Genomic DNA, 17,037 nt, shown 5'->3' with positions numbered 1-17,037 from the left:
AGCAAGAATGACCTGGATTGCCCTCTTCTGGGCTCCAGAGGGAAAATGAAAGAGAGGAAGAACAAAGAACACCTGCCTTTGAGCAAAACCTAAGTCCCAGCGATACCATTTAGAAGTTGGCCCAAAACAGACAGGAGTGGTGTCTCTTCATTGGTGGTCACATAACCAGCTCCACATGTACAGCTTTTCTAACACTGTAAATTTGCTTAGTAGCTTGCTTGGTACATCACTGCATTGCAATGTGAAACCCTTGGGTTTAAGTCCTGATACAGGAGCTTAAAGACTAAATTTGTATCATTTTTTCACACCTTTGCTTTTGTTAACACTATAGGTATGAAGATTGTTCTTTTCAAACGTGATACAGCATTAACCTTTTAGTTTCACTCAATTGACATTTTATTTCCAAACTACCTCAATACAAATACAAAAACCAATGCAATAAAACACTGCCATTTTCATGTTTATCTGCTTCAGGAAAAAAAAAAAACACTCACTGGACATTTCATTTTGAAAGCGCTGCGAAATGTGCAAGAAGAGATATTATATCATTTTGCAGAAATGTTGTCTCAGGCATGTTTTCCCATTGATCCTGGGTTGTAATTGCACACTTTCTCCTTTTCAGACAAAACATGCAGGACTGGAACAACATGAGTGCAAATGAGCACACAATTTTCTTTTCCCCTCAGGTATTCCATTAAGTCTCACAGAGGTCAGAATGTGCAGCATATAATAATATCCTGTGCTGTATTTAACGTCACAAGAGTCGTGTAAGCACACACTGAAGTGTGGCAGTCTGCTGTACTCACTGCTGACCAGTGTAAGTTACTCCAAAAAAGTAATTCACTACAATTTACTAATTACTTCTTTAAAATTGTAATTTGATTACATTTCTGATTACTGCATTTAAAACTTTACTTTCAAGTTTACTTTAATCAAGCCTAAAAAAATACACTACAAAGTGAAACTCATAGTTCTTTCATTAATTTAATACTGACTGAAAAATTAAGTATTATTTATTATTCAAGTAACAAGTATTATTTGTATACACGCGCAATATCAACAAAACCTTTTCTTTTTGTAAAATAAAGAACACAAGGGTGCGCTTTCTGCATTCTCAGTCTCCGTCACCTATAATGTGGTCATGGCACATCGCGTGCTATAAGATAATCATCCACGCGAAACAAAGCGCGAATATATGAACGCCCACTTCACCTGTGTAAACAAAGAAAGATTCATCAAGTTCATCTCGGCTACTTTTCGTTTTTGGCAGAAGACGCGCTGTGAGGAATAAGCCTTGAATTTACCTCAGAAGAAGAATGCGATGCGACGCGGCTTAATCCTGATGAGTCATTTATTTTTACTTATATTACTGTTACTGTGACATAAACTTGTACACATTCTTTTTATGAACTTTTCCCAAACTATAATGCCAGACTAAAATATGTGAAATCGAGTGCAACATTTTGAAATATGATAAGCAACCTGTCATTGCATCTAAATGTTGTAGGAATAATCTACATTTTAGCTCCCAATATCTGATGATTTATTAAAGGGCATACTGACGCACAAAACATGATTTTTACTTCATATTTTTAACACTGCATTTGTAACTTAAGCAACGTAATATTATTGACATTAGTAACTGTAATCAAATTGCATAAATTTAAAATGTAACGCATTACATTACTGCGCTACCAGGAAAAGCAATTAGAATACAGTAACACGTTATACCCAACTCTGCTGCTGACCCCTCGGCTTGTGTTTTCACACAGGACAGACATGTATCGCTGGTCAGAGTGCAGTATGCTGCCTCAGTTTTTGTCAATGATGATGCCATCTGTTCCCCGTGAGGCGGTGTGTGTGTGTGTGTCGGAGGCACAGAGCTGTAACGTGGGAAAGGCCATCTGAGGAGAGCGCAACCATGCAGAAAAACTCATGTGTGAACACAAGCACACACACTCATGCTATGAAGAGCTGCACTCTGCCCTCACTGTCCTTACACGACCAGTCATAACAGTGCAACGGGAGCAGGGGTTTATGGAGCATAATGCGGAAAATATCAGAAAAGAGATATTGATGTAAATTGTAGTCTTATAAAAAACACTTTAGCAGCACCATTGGACAGTCATGAAATCAGAGATTAACACCATATTAGTTTGATGTGTATCTTATGGTACTAAATAATTACCTTGTTCAAATACCTATAGCAAAAGTTGGTGAAGGAAGATTTGTGGTCACACTACACAAAATGATGGACTTGTGCCAGTTTTGAACTCATAATGCATGTTTTAAATGAATCAGACACATGTGTCACCAGCTTTTCTTTTCTCTGTAACCTCAACACTGATATGTTGATGTTAATGAACAACAGCATTTCTTTTCAAAGGCCAGATTGAAACAGGGCGTCAACTTGCAATGCCTTTAACTGAAAATTGAGTGTTTAATCTTATCATTATACATTACTGACACTCTATCCTCCAATTTGATACTGTTAAGTGCTTTGACACAATCTGTATTGTAAAAGCGCTATATAAATAAAGGTGACTTGACTTGACTTGACTTAAAGGAGACCTATTATACCCTTTTTTACAATATGTAATACAGTATACGTCTCAGGTGTCCACAGAATATGTTTGTGAAGTTTCAGTTCAAAATACCCCACAGATCATTTATTATATCATTTTGAAAATGCCTATTTTTAGTGGTAGCAGGAACAGGCAGTTTTTGTGCATGTCTCTTCAAATGAGCTGCTGCTCCCGGACTCTTTTTCCAGAATAGGGCTGTGCCTTTACAGCTCGTTCCTCAGATACTTTGCTAAAAAAAAAAAAAAAAAACATCCGTTTGGTTTTGATTATCATGTCTATCAAGCTGAAATAATGCGTTTTAAACCATATCAGTTTAAACTTCTGATATACTGTTTTCTGAGCGCACACATCTGAAACACACGCACAAAAAGCACTCTTTCATGTCTTATTGTGCTTAAACGGTCAAATGCACCGTTGTCACTTGTGAAAACACAATGGCGGCGCCGTTGGTGGAAACCTGCAGATTAAGGGGCGGTAATATTATAATAAGATCCCTTTTCTACATCACGGGGGAGCGAAATCTAAGCGGCTAATTTTTTTACAAGCTTGCAGGGAAAGGCTTACCAAAAAAACAATATGGGTTGTTCTTTTTCACATTTTCTAGGTTGGTAGACGCACCGAGGATGCGATTATAGCACTTAACCACTGAAAAGTTAGATTTTCATGACATGTAACCTTTATTTACATATTTTTACTTTAGGCAAATTTGAGTCACTGTAAAACAAAATTATGCCTTATAGTAAATAAAAACAAGAATATTGTAGTATGTTTTACAATAAAACACTATGTGTTTTCTACTTCAAAATTTCACATGTGCTACTTGCCATTTCTTTGCAATTATTTGCGATATTTACTATCAATTTCTGAGTGAAAATTATTTCAATGTTTATTTTTTCAGTGTACCTACCGCTGCAAAGAAATACCTGCATTTGGCTTGTGATGGCTGTTAATTTCTCACCAAAAACATATTTACATTGTACTTCAAATTACTTTAAAGAATATGTTGACACTGTATATGTGAAAATAAATAATGGCATTTATTACTGGTACTTTCTTGTTAGTACTGTTCTACAGAAACAAAAGGACCTCAAACAGAGCACTTGACTCTTGAGTTGGAATACAGGTGTATCTGAACAGCTGATGGGATGCGCTAAGCTATTAGTTAATTTGGTAGCGAGGATGAAATGATTTTATTGAATATAGACTCATTGACATGGCAACGGCGGTGTGAACGAGGACAACAGATGGTGTTTTCATTAGAAGAATGTGTCTGATAAAAGAATAAACCGCCTGACTTTGTTAGCATATCCTCTCTGTCCTGATCATATTACATGTTTCTAATGTCACTGCGGACAAACGCTGCCTATGTGAAAAAAGAGAGTCTGCCAATTTGAAAAATAAACCCGATCAGTGGAATATATTACATATAAACAATGCAGTCACAGAAGTGCATTTCCGAGTGAAAACTGCCTCACTGAGGGATTGTTTTAAAAGAGTGCAATAAGTATGACTCTTTTTGATATTTTTGGATGGGTGGTTGCTAGGGTGTTAAGGTGTTTATAGCACAATACAGTTGTGATTATGTTGTGTCTGGACATTTCTTACTGACCCAAGTCTCTATGACATTATGGTCTATTCAACATAAGCCTTGTGTCTTTACTTCAATTGATTTATTTTTGTTTCCACCAGTTTTATTATCCACCACAAAAAAAAGGGGGCCTGATCACAAAAAAACTCTTCAACACTGGAGTCTTCTGAAAAAGCTTTTACTTTAGGTTCAAGACTAAGCATTGTGATGCACAGCAGGGACAAACCTATCAAGCATGCATGTATTGATTGATGCCTCATTTTATTGTTCAGTGGTTAGCAGTAAAGCATAGTTAAGAAACACAGATTTTACATCCACCACATCTATACTGAAATTACATAGCTCATGGGACATGTTTAGAAAATGTGGCTGACCAGGGGCCAGTGAATAAAATGACCTGCCAGTAGTAACAATTAAGGCTGTTGATTTCTCACATTTAATGCACCCTGCTCCGTCCAGACCGGTACATCATCTTACACTGCATGCAGTTTCTGACGAACATGATGCAGGATGACGAATGACTGTGTGATGTAGTCTATTAGAATGCAGTCATATACCCCAATGGCAAAAGAAAGCCCCTGTATGGGTTTTTGTCCTATGTTCATATCATATGAAATAGTCATCAATACCAATATCACATGTGCAACAGTGCTGGGTTTTTTTTATTTTGTTTTTTTCCCCAAATACCAGCACAATTGCAAATGTGATATTGATTTCAACAATTTAATACTGTGCTGCATTTTAGACACAGTATTGTCATTGACCAATTTCACCAACTAAAACAGTTCCAGTCAAAGCCACTGTAGAATCTCACTGTGTCTCTGAGCAACACAGCACTGTTTTGTTACTGAATGAATCCACAATTCTGAACAAATCAAGTTAACCAATGATTCAGTGACAAAGACAGTTACTCTCTTCGTTTCTGAGTGACTCGTTTGAACGAATTGGTTAACTGAATGATATACTCATTAGGGGTGTAACGATTCATCGATATGGATTGATACATCGATACGATGTCTGATGACACGATGCATCGATGCCATGCATAAAATATCGATATCTATAGTATAATTAGGCACTTTTATTTTAGCACTGTCCACATTTTCACATAATGTCCGTCTATGCATTACCGCCAACGCGTTCATTCTCGTTCAAACTCATGTATCAGGACTCCATATAAGGACTGCCTGGAGGCACAAGGCGAGCATTAAAGATGCTCGCGATTGTTGTCACACAGTCCAGCGCTGTGTGAGAAGTTTTCTGCGCTCACATCTGAAGCGCGCGCACACAGACTGCCACGCGTCTACACCGCGCGAATAACTGAGCTCTCTTCCGCTTTTTTGTGCATGGATGAATAAATACAGATGAGATTACATCAAAATGCGTGTTAAAAGTCGGTTAGGCATATGTCTTAACGTAAACAGTTGAGAGAGAAAACGCATGTGTATCAGTAGCCTAAATTAAATCTGTGCTTTCGTTCTTAAAGTGAAAGCAAACGCTGTCAAAGAAAAATACAATTGCTCACTTCTCCTGAATAAATAACCTTTGTAACGTCAAAAATTATTAATCTATATTTAATTTATACTGTGAAGACTATGCAGTTATTTTACATTTGATTATTACATTTCTGTAGCATACCTGAAAATTTATTTTAGACTGAGCAGAAAAACCTGAAAAAGGACTGTTTATTGAACTTGTGTCTTTGTTCTATTGTTTATTTTCTGCTATTGCTTGTAATTTGGTTATCTGTAGAAAGGATTTTTAGCCCATAGCATCCAGAATTGTTTTTCCAATTGTTTATTTTAAAAAGTATAGGCTTTTTTTTGTTGTTGTTGTGAATGTCCCAATTGAGGTACAGGATATCAGATATCTTTTTTTTTTCTTAATTTTGACGAACCAAGATCTTTTAGTCTACGGTGTTTTTATTTCAGGCATGAACAATCACTAAACATTATTTATAGCATGCCTACAATTCAATAATCACAATACACTTTGTGCTTTGTTACTTTCCATATGAAGCAAAGTCTCAGCTTTCAAATCATTCTTCTTTTTCTCATTGTAGCAAGAAATGAACATGAATGAACATCAGAAGGTACACTGAAAGAAGTAATAGGACTTACTGAAATATGTTACACTCCATCAGTGTTTCAACCATGGAAAGACGTTAATAACGCAAACAATAAATACGTCATGAAATGTTGCATTTACCTCAGGAAAGTCATTCAATGTCCATAGCTAGAAAAAGTAACATTTTGCTAAATACAGAAACTATATTACATACAGTATGTATTATATTTTTACTTAACAGTTAGTGATGTTTTCATTATGTAATGTACAGTATGTTTGAATAAATCTTTTATGAAAACAAGTTCAATTACTGTTTTCATTTTATATTTCAACAATGAATTAGTATAAAAATTGTGTTATGTGCAATTTAAATTCTTGTATACAACTCAGGTTTGTGTGAGTGTTGATTATTACATTAGTTTAATTATATAAAAAACTTGAATTTTGATTTATGACTAAATTAAAACTTTCATTTAGTTTTATACAAATGTGTTAAATCTGTTCTTACCAGAAAGACGTGGGAACGCTTAGTCCTGCCAGGGCTGAGCTGCACGAATCCCTCCCAACATGAAAATCTAGAATGAAATGTTGAGAGTGATTAGAATACATGGCTAAGCAATCTGTCCAGACACACAACAAATTAATAATCACCAACCGCAAACCACCCATTTACCATTTGCACAATTTGTTCCTTAAATGTATTTTTTCTTTATCTCTGTGGTGTCCTGCTGGACAAGCGCCAGTGATAATACAGATATAATGGATAGCTCTCTCTCAGTGTTGTACACCTCCTTGGTTCAGACAAACATGTAATCCCACCCTAAACGTATACCAACTTGACACTGACTAGAGCAACCTGACACATCGGACCACACAATCAAACATAGGAATGTTATGAAAGTACTGCAGAGCCAGTGTTTACACTTCTGAATGTCAACCAACAAATGGCTTAACTGGAGTTAAGTCTACACATTAAAGTAAGACACGCATGCACACACTTCACCCTTATGATACTTTCACAGACACTGCCAAAAACAAAAGTGTAATATATAACGCCTCTATTATGCAACCTCCAGCACGCAGTTATCGGTAAGTCTGTGTTTGTATAGCAGGATATGTCCATGGCAGAGCGCAGGGTTTCAGGAAACCAGCCTCCCAGATGCGGTTTTCCCCGCCGCCCCGTCTCTCCCCTGAGGAGCATTACCATCTGCTTGACCTCTGCTGATCACCAGATGGAACAATCCAGACTGCTTCCACAAAACATCAGAGGACGATGTCCTTCAAGAGCCTTTCCAGAATGCCTCAGTCAGTTCTAGTCAAACTGCTCGAGTGATCTGGCCTCAAGTCACGTTCAAGTGAGAGAAACTGAGATGGCTTGGGTTTGAGAAATTTATCAACTAGGAACTCTTTGTGAGTCATGCTTATAAAGGAAGTTCACCCATTAAAAGGAAAGTGCAGATTTAAATGGCATTTCAGAGCTTAGTTTATTTTCATTGTAGAAAATTACAAAGCCTCACACCAGGTTTGACATTATTGATGAGAAACGTTATTGGTTCTTGTATGCTATGAAAACTATCATTTGAGATCTGCAGCAGAGGACATTATTTTAGTTTTTATTCAATGTTTCAGTATTGCTTTAATAATATCTTTAAGATTATTTTGATGATTCACTGAACTCATCACATAAATGTTTGTGTGCCTAATTTTAGTGTTTAATTTTAGTTCTGAGCAGTGTTGGAGAAAGTTACTTTTAAAGTAATGCATTACAATATTGTGTTACTCCATAAAAAAGTAACTGATTGCATTACTTTTGATGGAAAATATAATGCACTTTATTACTTTTGTATTTCTTTCCCCACCTGAGCTGGGTTTGCTTAACAAAATCCCAAAAGTTATATTTTGGCAACAGTGAAGGCTCTTTCACACTAAAAGTGAAATTAATAAACTGAGGGAAGTGCCTCTGCACTTATTCCTGATTTCTCTCAACACGGGACAGGAGAGCTGTCAGTCAGTACATGGGAAAACAAAGTAACTTGCATTGGTTATTTGAAAAAGTAACTCAGATATTTTCTTGTAAATATAAAAGTAATGCATTACTTTGCTAATTACTTAAAAAAGATAATCTGATTACGTACAGTAACTCCTGTTACTTGTAATGCCCAACACTGGTTCTAAGTTTGCATACCCCTTGTAGTTAATGCAAAATGTCAATAATTTTAATAAATAAAGAGGGATCATAAAAACAAAACAAAAAAAATGTATAACTGAATTTGTAAACTCAAAAGTTTACAAACCCTTAAAGGTGACACATAATGAAAATCTGACTTTTTCCATGTTTAAGTTCTATAATTGGGTCCCCAGTGCATCTAGCAACCCAGAAAATGCGAAAAAGAACAACCCAGTAAATTTTTCTTTGGTAAGCCTTTCTCTGCAAGCTTGTGAAAAAATGAGCGTGTCAGATTTGCAGATGCTGGAAAACCAAAGAATGTACAGAAGTTGGTCGATTTTTCTGTTAAAGTTGAACCGCTCAGGACAAACAAGAAACTCATGCACAACCATCACAAAACATTCAGGTAATGAGTCAGCATTACAAAGGTATGTAAACTTTTGAATAGTGTTATTTTTTTATAAATTCTGTTATTTTGTCTTGTGGAATGTATGTAATGATATAGATTATTCAGGACAGTAGTAAATAAAAAATAACATGCATTTTTATGAGCAGAACTGTAAGTACTAAATGACTGAATTAAAATTATAGTAAAGTTTGTGAAGTAGCAAGACTGAGCTTAGGAATGTGCAACATTTCACACATAATAATTAAAGTGGCTAGAGAGAGAGAGAGAGAGCGAGCGAGAGAAATGAAAGCATGAAAGCAGTAGAAAGTAAACAAGAGGAAAAACAGCTATTTGTTGATGGGATGTGTTTACCCTAAAGACTCCTAATCACATGTAATGGCTTGACTAATGGGCTGTTTTCTACTGTGTTTGTGAATGGAGAGACGGAGGGAACACAAGCACACAAGGAAATGCATGCTGTCTAATGCAAGCGTATTAAGACAATGTTGAAAGAATAATCCACCAAACTCAAAGTTTACCCTTAGGTTGAGTAACGCCTTTCTAACTTTCCATACAAATATATTCCCCAAGCAAAACAAATATTGAAGCTAAAACAGATGTCAGTACAAATGTATCTGACGCCATAGTGCTTCATGATTGGAGATGCAGGTTCAAGTCTGGCTTGCAACAATTCCCCCATCTCTTTCATATGCAGTAAGTAAATACTGCAAGCTCAATATTAAGAGACATTAGGACTTTTATATCTAGATCTGTGTCTTGTCTTGTAGTTTCCATGGTGACTCAGTTACTTATATATGAGTTGAATGAATTTTATATAAAATACACACACAAACTCTTAAAGCCTTTTACAGCGGCAGTGTTACATAGCCTTCACAAATGTTGCACTGTGGGACAAAAAATAAATAAATAAAAACGGATGCCAACTGATGGATTGTAAATTGAATTTCATTCTTGCCAAATCCTCTAGTTCAAAAGCAGAAAACAAAACTTTATTTTTCACAGCAATATGAACTTGGCAATGCACGTCTCTGGTATACAGTGTGTGCATCTCTCATCCCTCAGCTGAAACAGTGCATTAGGTAAATATTTATATTAAGATGAGCTGTATAACATTCATGTTGTTACAGTATAATCTTAAAATGACAATCGTTTGACCAAATTAAAGTTGAATATAAAACCTCACTGAAGTATGTGCAGAGCTTTTTCCAAGAGGCCCAGAAAAGTCATTTCATTCTCAGAAGTACAGACTTTTCAAAGAAACTGACAGTCGAAAAGTTGGCTAGTTCGTGCATGCTTTACTCTCTCCGAATGTCTGATGTAATCAAGCATTACACAGGCATTACGCACACTACGTTTTTCTCTTTCACTTATCTCAGTCTACTGTCTGGACCTGCGTCTTATTAAAACAAAGGCTGTCAAATATGCATCTTAGGCCATATTATCACACTTGGTTCAATTACAACTCCACATACAGTACATGTTGTCATCAATACTATCAATCAGTTTCAAATAACATGCATTGTGCTAAAATTATGCTAAAAATTCTGAGGGGTCATAAATGAATCAGTTGACATTTTAACGGTCCTGAAAGTAATGCAAAAAAAAAAAAAAAAAAAATTTTGCTTTCATCATTTCCATTTCGCTTCCTGGTTTTGAGTTTGTTGCCATGGTTTTTGATTATGTTCACCTGTGTCTTGTTTAGGTGCTCATTTTCTTTGTGTATTTAAAGCCCTGTGTTTCAGTTCATCTTTTTCCGTTTATTGTTTTAGTGTTATTAAGTGGTTTCCTTTGGCTGGCCTCCTTCTTGGATTGTCATTTTACTTCTACAAAAGCTGCACTTAGTTCCACATCTCTCAACTACATATTTATTCCCACAGTGCAACAACACAGTCTAAAAGCAGTAAAGATTTAGGTGGTCTTTTAGGTGACAGGCAAAGTAATAGCAAGACAGGTCTGAGAAAATCTATCCATAAAGGTCATATAACACCACCCGATACACTTCGACATCACAGTTTGAAGTACAAAAACAGCTCAGAAAGTGTACAAGGGAGACACAAATCTCTGGGCATTTCTAAACGTTCAGCAGCCAAGCAAATGCCAGTAACAAGGTTATGGACAGAAACGCTGGTGTATTTCACACAGCGCTAGAGTGGTGAATAACTGCACAATAAAGCCATGACCTTCCCCTGCTGCTCATCCACCCACAGTGTGAGCACTTCACCAAGCACAAACACACAACTGCAGCGTGCTGAGGGACTGATGACGCCTAATGAGGGTTTCTGCATTCAAATCGCATGCAACAACACAAGAAATGTCCATTTCTGCCCCACAACAAAGACTCGACATCATTCTACATTGAAAAGTAGTTCTTTTAATGTAGATTCCTTTATTTTCTACATGAATATTTTCAAATGGCACCTACAAAAAATACTGTGGCTGCACGTCAGTGGACAGGACTGCATTACGTTAGTTAAATGTGAGAGCAACAACAACAACTAACGGTTGTGTCCCAAACAAGATTAGAGAAGAAAAACAAGCACAGACAGCTAATTACTGCAGAACAGAGTCATAACTTGCCTTACTAATGGTGTTGCGGCCACAGGTATGGTATACTTATGTTATGATATTTTAGATATATAATGACTTCAAACATAGCTTATCCAATAAGACAGAACTATCTGTTTTATAATATTAGTTCTTGTGTTTAGTGATGTGAAGCTAATAAACTTCTTTGGTCTTTATTTTAAGGTTTCCTCGTTACACATTACATATAGGCTACTTACTATTATAATAACAATATATTATGCATAATTATATGCAAGTAAGCATAAACCAAACCCTAATCCAGTTTCTCGAGTCAGACATGCATGCTTCTCCACAAATGTTTAAAATGATGCATGCACCCTCGTCGTGTTGACACGCTTGTTTTACTTTAAGCAAACCAGCGAGCCATGACTGCGACTAAAGACAACACGTGTCAGGAGTACAATGGAAGCAAACAGACTACGAACCATTTTCAAACTATTTTAAACCGGCTGAGTGAATGATATTCACTTTTTTTGTTTAATGTCAAAGCAGTGATTGATAATGCAGTTGTTGTTTTTACAATACATGTAAGAGATGTAATTGTTGCAAACACTGGGCAATCATTTAAGTAAACACCTGTTGACACAAAGGGTAACAAACCACAAGCACTCAAGTAACTATTTTGGCAAGTAAACGATTAGTGTAAATTAGTCGTGCAACCCTTAACTGCACCCAGCTGATTAGTGTAGTTCAACAGGAGTTACTCCCGTAACTCACGCAAAGCGTCGTGGGTTGCAGGAAAATACACCAATTATCCTTACTTATGTGTGTAATACATAGAAAAAGTTTTGCACAAAATTTCTCACTGTAAAAGAATCCTTTTACATTTATGAACATGCACTCAAGCAAGATATTTGTGTAAAGTCAAGTGTGCTATTCTCAATACCAGTTTAAACTACAGTACGGTGTGGCATCCTTGACTTGATAAGTGAATCTAACTAAACACTTTTTCATGGTTCTTGAACCAACAGCTCTCGGTCGCGAAGGGTCTGTCACATACTGAGTGGCATTTAGTCTGATTTAATCAGAAGCGGCACATGGTTGAAATATTTTGTATTAACCAGAGCCTTTTAACCACAGTACTGCATTCAGAGACCAAGAATAACTAATGTAGAGAGACAAAAATAATGCTTTTCAGTGCAAGGCCGCTAAAAAAAAAAAGAAGCCTCTGGGATTAAAAGCAAGGCGATCCGACAGAGAGAGTGAGAGAACGAGACGAGCAGGCAGCAGGGGTCACGGGCCAGCCGTCTGTGTTTTCACTGACCTCGTCTAGCCACAGCGCTCGGTGCTTGACATTTTCTCTCTCAACAAACACAAACTATAAATCTGTGAATTTGAGTCTGCAAGTCTTAACACTCATTTATGCTAGACACAGGTTTCCTTAAATTACTCCCCTCCAAAAAAAAAAAAAAAAATGTATGCATTTCTTTCTGCTGAGGATATTTTGAAGAATGTTTATAACAGTTTTGGTTCCCATTGACTTCCATTATATTTTTTGGTACATAAAATAGAGAACAATGGGAACTGAAACTTGGGATTTGCTTCAAACGTCTTTTTTTAAGTTCCACGGAATGAGAAATGCATACAAGTTTGGGATGATCTGGGTGTGAATAATGACAGAATATTCCATTTTGGGGTGGACTATCCCTTTAAGACACATTTTACCCCGCAGCATGTAAGTGCTTCTTTTTGTGTTTACTACCAGCCAAAAAAATGCCACACTTTACTGAATTTATTTATTTTATGATAAAAAAAATCCACTTTTACTTTTTGTGGACAAATATATACTGTGTTAATGTATGAAAATCTGGTTCTGCAATTTACAGTGTACACATTGCTTACCCCAAGTACTGAGTAATAATTACACAGGCTTAAGGTTTTAGGTTCATGGTTACAACCTAGTTATCACCACGTTATTGTGATTACTATAATATACACACTGCATTTACAAGAATATCTGAAGCTCAAACAGAAGCGCATGGCGCTATAAACAGCAAGGTCATTGGTTTGATTGCCAGTGAACGCAAAAAATAAATAAATAAATGCATACCAAGAATGCATTGTAAGTTGATTTGGATAAAAGCACCTGCCAAATGCAATACTGTAAATATAAATTACTAGTATGTGCATGTATAGTAAATACTATGTAGTAAAGTAGTTGGTTTTATCCAACTATTATCCTCATATAAGTTGCTTTAGATAACAGCATCTGCTAAATAATTTAAATGTAAATGTATAGCGAGTCTGTATTTACATGCAAATATATATTATACATATACGTGTATTATGAATAAAAGCTTTGTTCTGAAGCAGACAGTCAAGGAAAAGCAGCCAACAGGTGTCTAGCATTAACAAACATGGGAAGTACTTCAACTGTTTAAAAAGTATCCCAGGATGCCCTTCATGAGGTTGGTTGAGAGGCTGCCCAGAGTCAGACCTGCCTTCAAAAAACAGGCAGAGAAAGACACATTTTCTCCATTTCAAAACTGAGCAGTCTGGAGAGGAGCGTTTTAAGGCGTCATAGGTGCATCACTGATGTCAAGGCTGTCTCAAAATGCATTTCAATGAGCAAAGTAAATCCAAGATAGTAGAATAGGTGAGAGACAATATGTAGACAATTTAATTTGACAGTGGACTATTTTATAACAGAGCTATAATGAGAAAGTTGCAGTCCTAAATTTACATACACCTCACAGAATGTGCAAAATGTTAATAATTACAACAAAATAAAGGGATCATACATTAACATGTTGCTTACGATGGTGCTTACGATACACCAAAGACTCTCTCCCACTCACTTTCTTGTTTCCGCCACTTTTCCATCCATCAAAGCCAAAAAAAAAAAAGAAGAAGAACATAAATAGGGAAGACTGTGAAAGGAAATGAAAACATAAACTTGATAACTTACAAGACTCATTCTTAACTAGTCTTTACAATCATAAAGTTCAGAATATTCTTGTATTTTATTTTTTTTCTTTGCCTGAATCAATAATATATACACTCTAAAGTGTGTAATGGGAGCAGACAAGAGAGTGAAAACCTCTGGCCATTAATAAAAGACATTTTAACAACAGAACACTGTACCAGGATTTCTCAGACGCAGCGGTCCCAGTTTACAGTCCCAGACAATGTTTATGCAATTGCAGTGACCTCGAGAGACAGACATTACTACTATAAACCACTCAGCACACACATGTAAGCAATGCATCACCCTGCACCAAAGGTCAGCACACTCTCAGTAGAGCATTAAAGGTTTTATGGGAAACAAATCGCTCTTTTTAGATGAATAGTGCAGGACATGCACGTGAAGCGTAATGAACAAATGTTACAGAACCCATTAAACAAAGCATAGATTTTCCTGTGTTGACAGATTTGCTATTGACACAGGAAGTTTGGGCGGGTCAGTAGCCATTCGTTTGTGTCAGAGCCATGAACAAACATTATTTGATATCTATGGTATATATGGTATAATTACATTTTAGTAATAAAAAAGGATGTCTAATCAATTAATTTCATTGAATTGTGAAAAGAATTTAATAATTTATTACGGTTTTAACAATAAAATATAGTGTCCTATGAAATATGCTTTTTGTCTGTTTTAATGATCTAGATTTAGTTTTAGGACTTAATACAAAAGTATGAATCAAAAATGGTGGTACTCAAATGACTGCACAACACAATTTATTTTTTAACTGAATTGGAATTAAATTTGAATAATTCCTTTCATTTTTGACAAATGAAAAAAAAAAAAACCTCTGACATTACAAAGAGATGCACAACATGCTAACTTTATATTTAAATATCCATATCATAATTTGACTAAGAATACAGCCATAATTTTGATTTATTCATGCAAATTTTGGCACAATGCATGACATTCTGCATTTTACAGTAAATTCCATTTTTATGACAGGATTGCGTGATGCTGTCTGCATTTTCCACACTGTGGAAATCACAGGGCCCTATTATAAGGGAAAGTGACATTCTTTGGGGTATTTTTGTTGCAAAATAGTGCACATAATGGTTTGCTTTAAACTTTTAAATACAATATTCTGCTTTAACTAAAAAAAAAAAGACTGAAAACTAAGTTTTAATAAGATTTAACATCAACTAAAATTACTCATCTTCATGTAATTCCAAAATCTTTTGTAAGATATTTTAATCCTGAGACATTTCTGCCCCTCCATTGTGCCCCAGACATTGTGAATAATCCATATGAATTGATCTGTTCGATCCAAGTTGAACAGAACTTGTTTAGGTAGAACTTGTTTAAAAGAAGTGCGTCTAAAAACTAGCAACTGGCTCATGTCATTTAGAGCCAGAAAGCACAGAGAGGATAGTGGGGATAGTCACAGTTTGCATACAGTACATGCACTGGCACACACAGCACAATCATGGCAGGACATTGCCTGTGTGTGCACCATTCACGACACGAGCTGTCCTGTGGAAATAAATACGACACCAAATAGAGAGAAGGGTGGACGGCACTCGAGAATCAAATTCGGAGCAGTACATTTACATTCAGTCATTTAGCAGATGCTTTTATCCAAAGCGACTTACAAATGAGGACAATGGAAGCAATCAGTAATCAATATGCAAGTGCTATAACAAGTCTCAGTTAGCTTAACGCAGTACACGTAGCAATTTTTTTTTTTTTTTTATATAATAAATAAAATGGAAACGGATAGAACAGAAAAAGAATAGAGCAAGCTAGTGTTAGTTTTTTTTTAAAGAAAACAAGCAGTTAGTTAAAGGTGCAGTAGAAGATCTTGGAAAATGCTAACTTTAGCCTGATAGCATTGAAAGCGAATGTGCCGCCCTCCCTGCAATTGCCGTCCAAAGCCAAGCCCCATGAACGCATACGCTCACAGACCAGAATACCAGAGACAACATCACTACATCAGCGGTTCCCAACTCCTGTCCTCGCACCCTTCGCACTGCACATTTCATATGTATCTCTGATCACGTGCGACGTTTGTTCTACTCGACATGACCGCGCTGATGACATATCCTGTCTGCGCGAACCAGGTGCACAGAGGTATGCTAATACATACTTTGACAGGCAGGTAGGAAAGCCAATTAAAACGCTCGGACCAAGCGTTTCTATTGGACGAACATTTCTTGGTCCTATGCCTTCCACAGAATATATAAAATACAGATAAATACATTTAGACCACTTAACTTAATGATTGCTATCGGGATGTGAAGAGACTTTCAACCAGAATAACAAAAAATGTTTCTGAAGACAATCACCTATTGCACCTTGAATGAATAGAGTGCAAGTCAAGTTTTAAAAAAAAAGAATAGAATTGGAATAGTGCTGTCAAATGATTAATCGCATCCAAAATAAAAGTTTTGCTTGCATAATATGTGTGTGTACTGTGTATATTTATTATGTATAAATACACACACATGTATGTATATATATATTTTATATAATATAAATGATATGAATAAATATATACATGTATTATATACTGTATGTGAGTGTGTCATATATATATATATATATATATATATATATATATATATATATATATATATACACAGTGAGGAAAATAAGTATTTGAACACCCTGCTATTTTGCAAGTTCTCCCACTTAGAAATCATGGAGGGTTTGAAATTGTCATGGTAG

The 17,037-nt window shown here is 36.0% G+C and overlaps 1 protein-coding gene across 4 annotated transcripts in view; it reads right to left on the bottom strand.

Moving 5' to 3' along the window:
- Positions 1 to 17,037, bottom strand: part of LOC131526168 (thyroid hormone receptor beta) — a 114,199-nt gene that overhangs the window by 49,441 nt on the left and 47,721 nt on the right. For all 4 annotated transcript variants that reach the window (XM_058754308.1, XM_058754310.1, XM_058754307.1 and 1 more), the window contains one exon: positions 6,749 to 6,815. The gene's annotated coding sequence lies outside the window, so the exon portion shown is untranslated. The remainder of the gene's footprint in view (positions 1 to 6,748; positions 6,816 to 17,037) is intronic.

This window comes from Onychostoma macrolepis, chromosome 19 (assembly GCF_012432095.1).
Source record: "Onychostoma macrolepis isolate SWU-2019 chromosome 19, ASM1243209v1, whole genome shotgun sequence".
Lineage (NCBI taxonomy): Eukaryota > Metazoa > Chordata > Actinopteri > Cypriniformes > Cyprinidae > Onychostoma > Onychostoma macrolepis.
The sequence above is the reverse complement of the archived record's forward strand: the minus strand, read 5'-3'. Positions and strand labels throughout refer to the sequence as shown.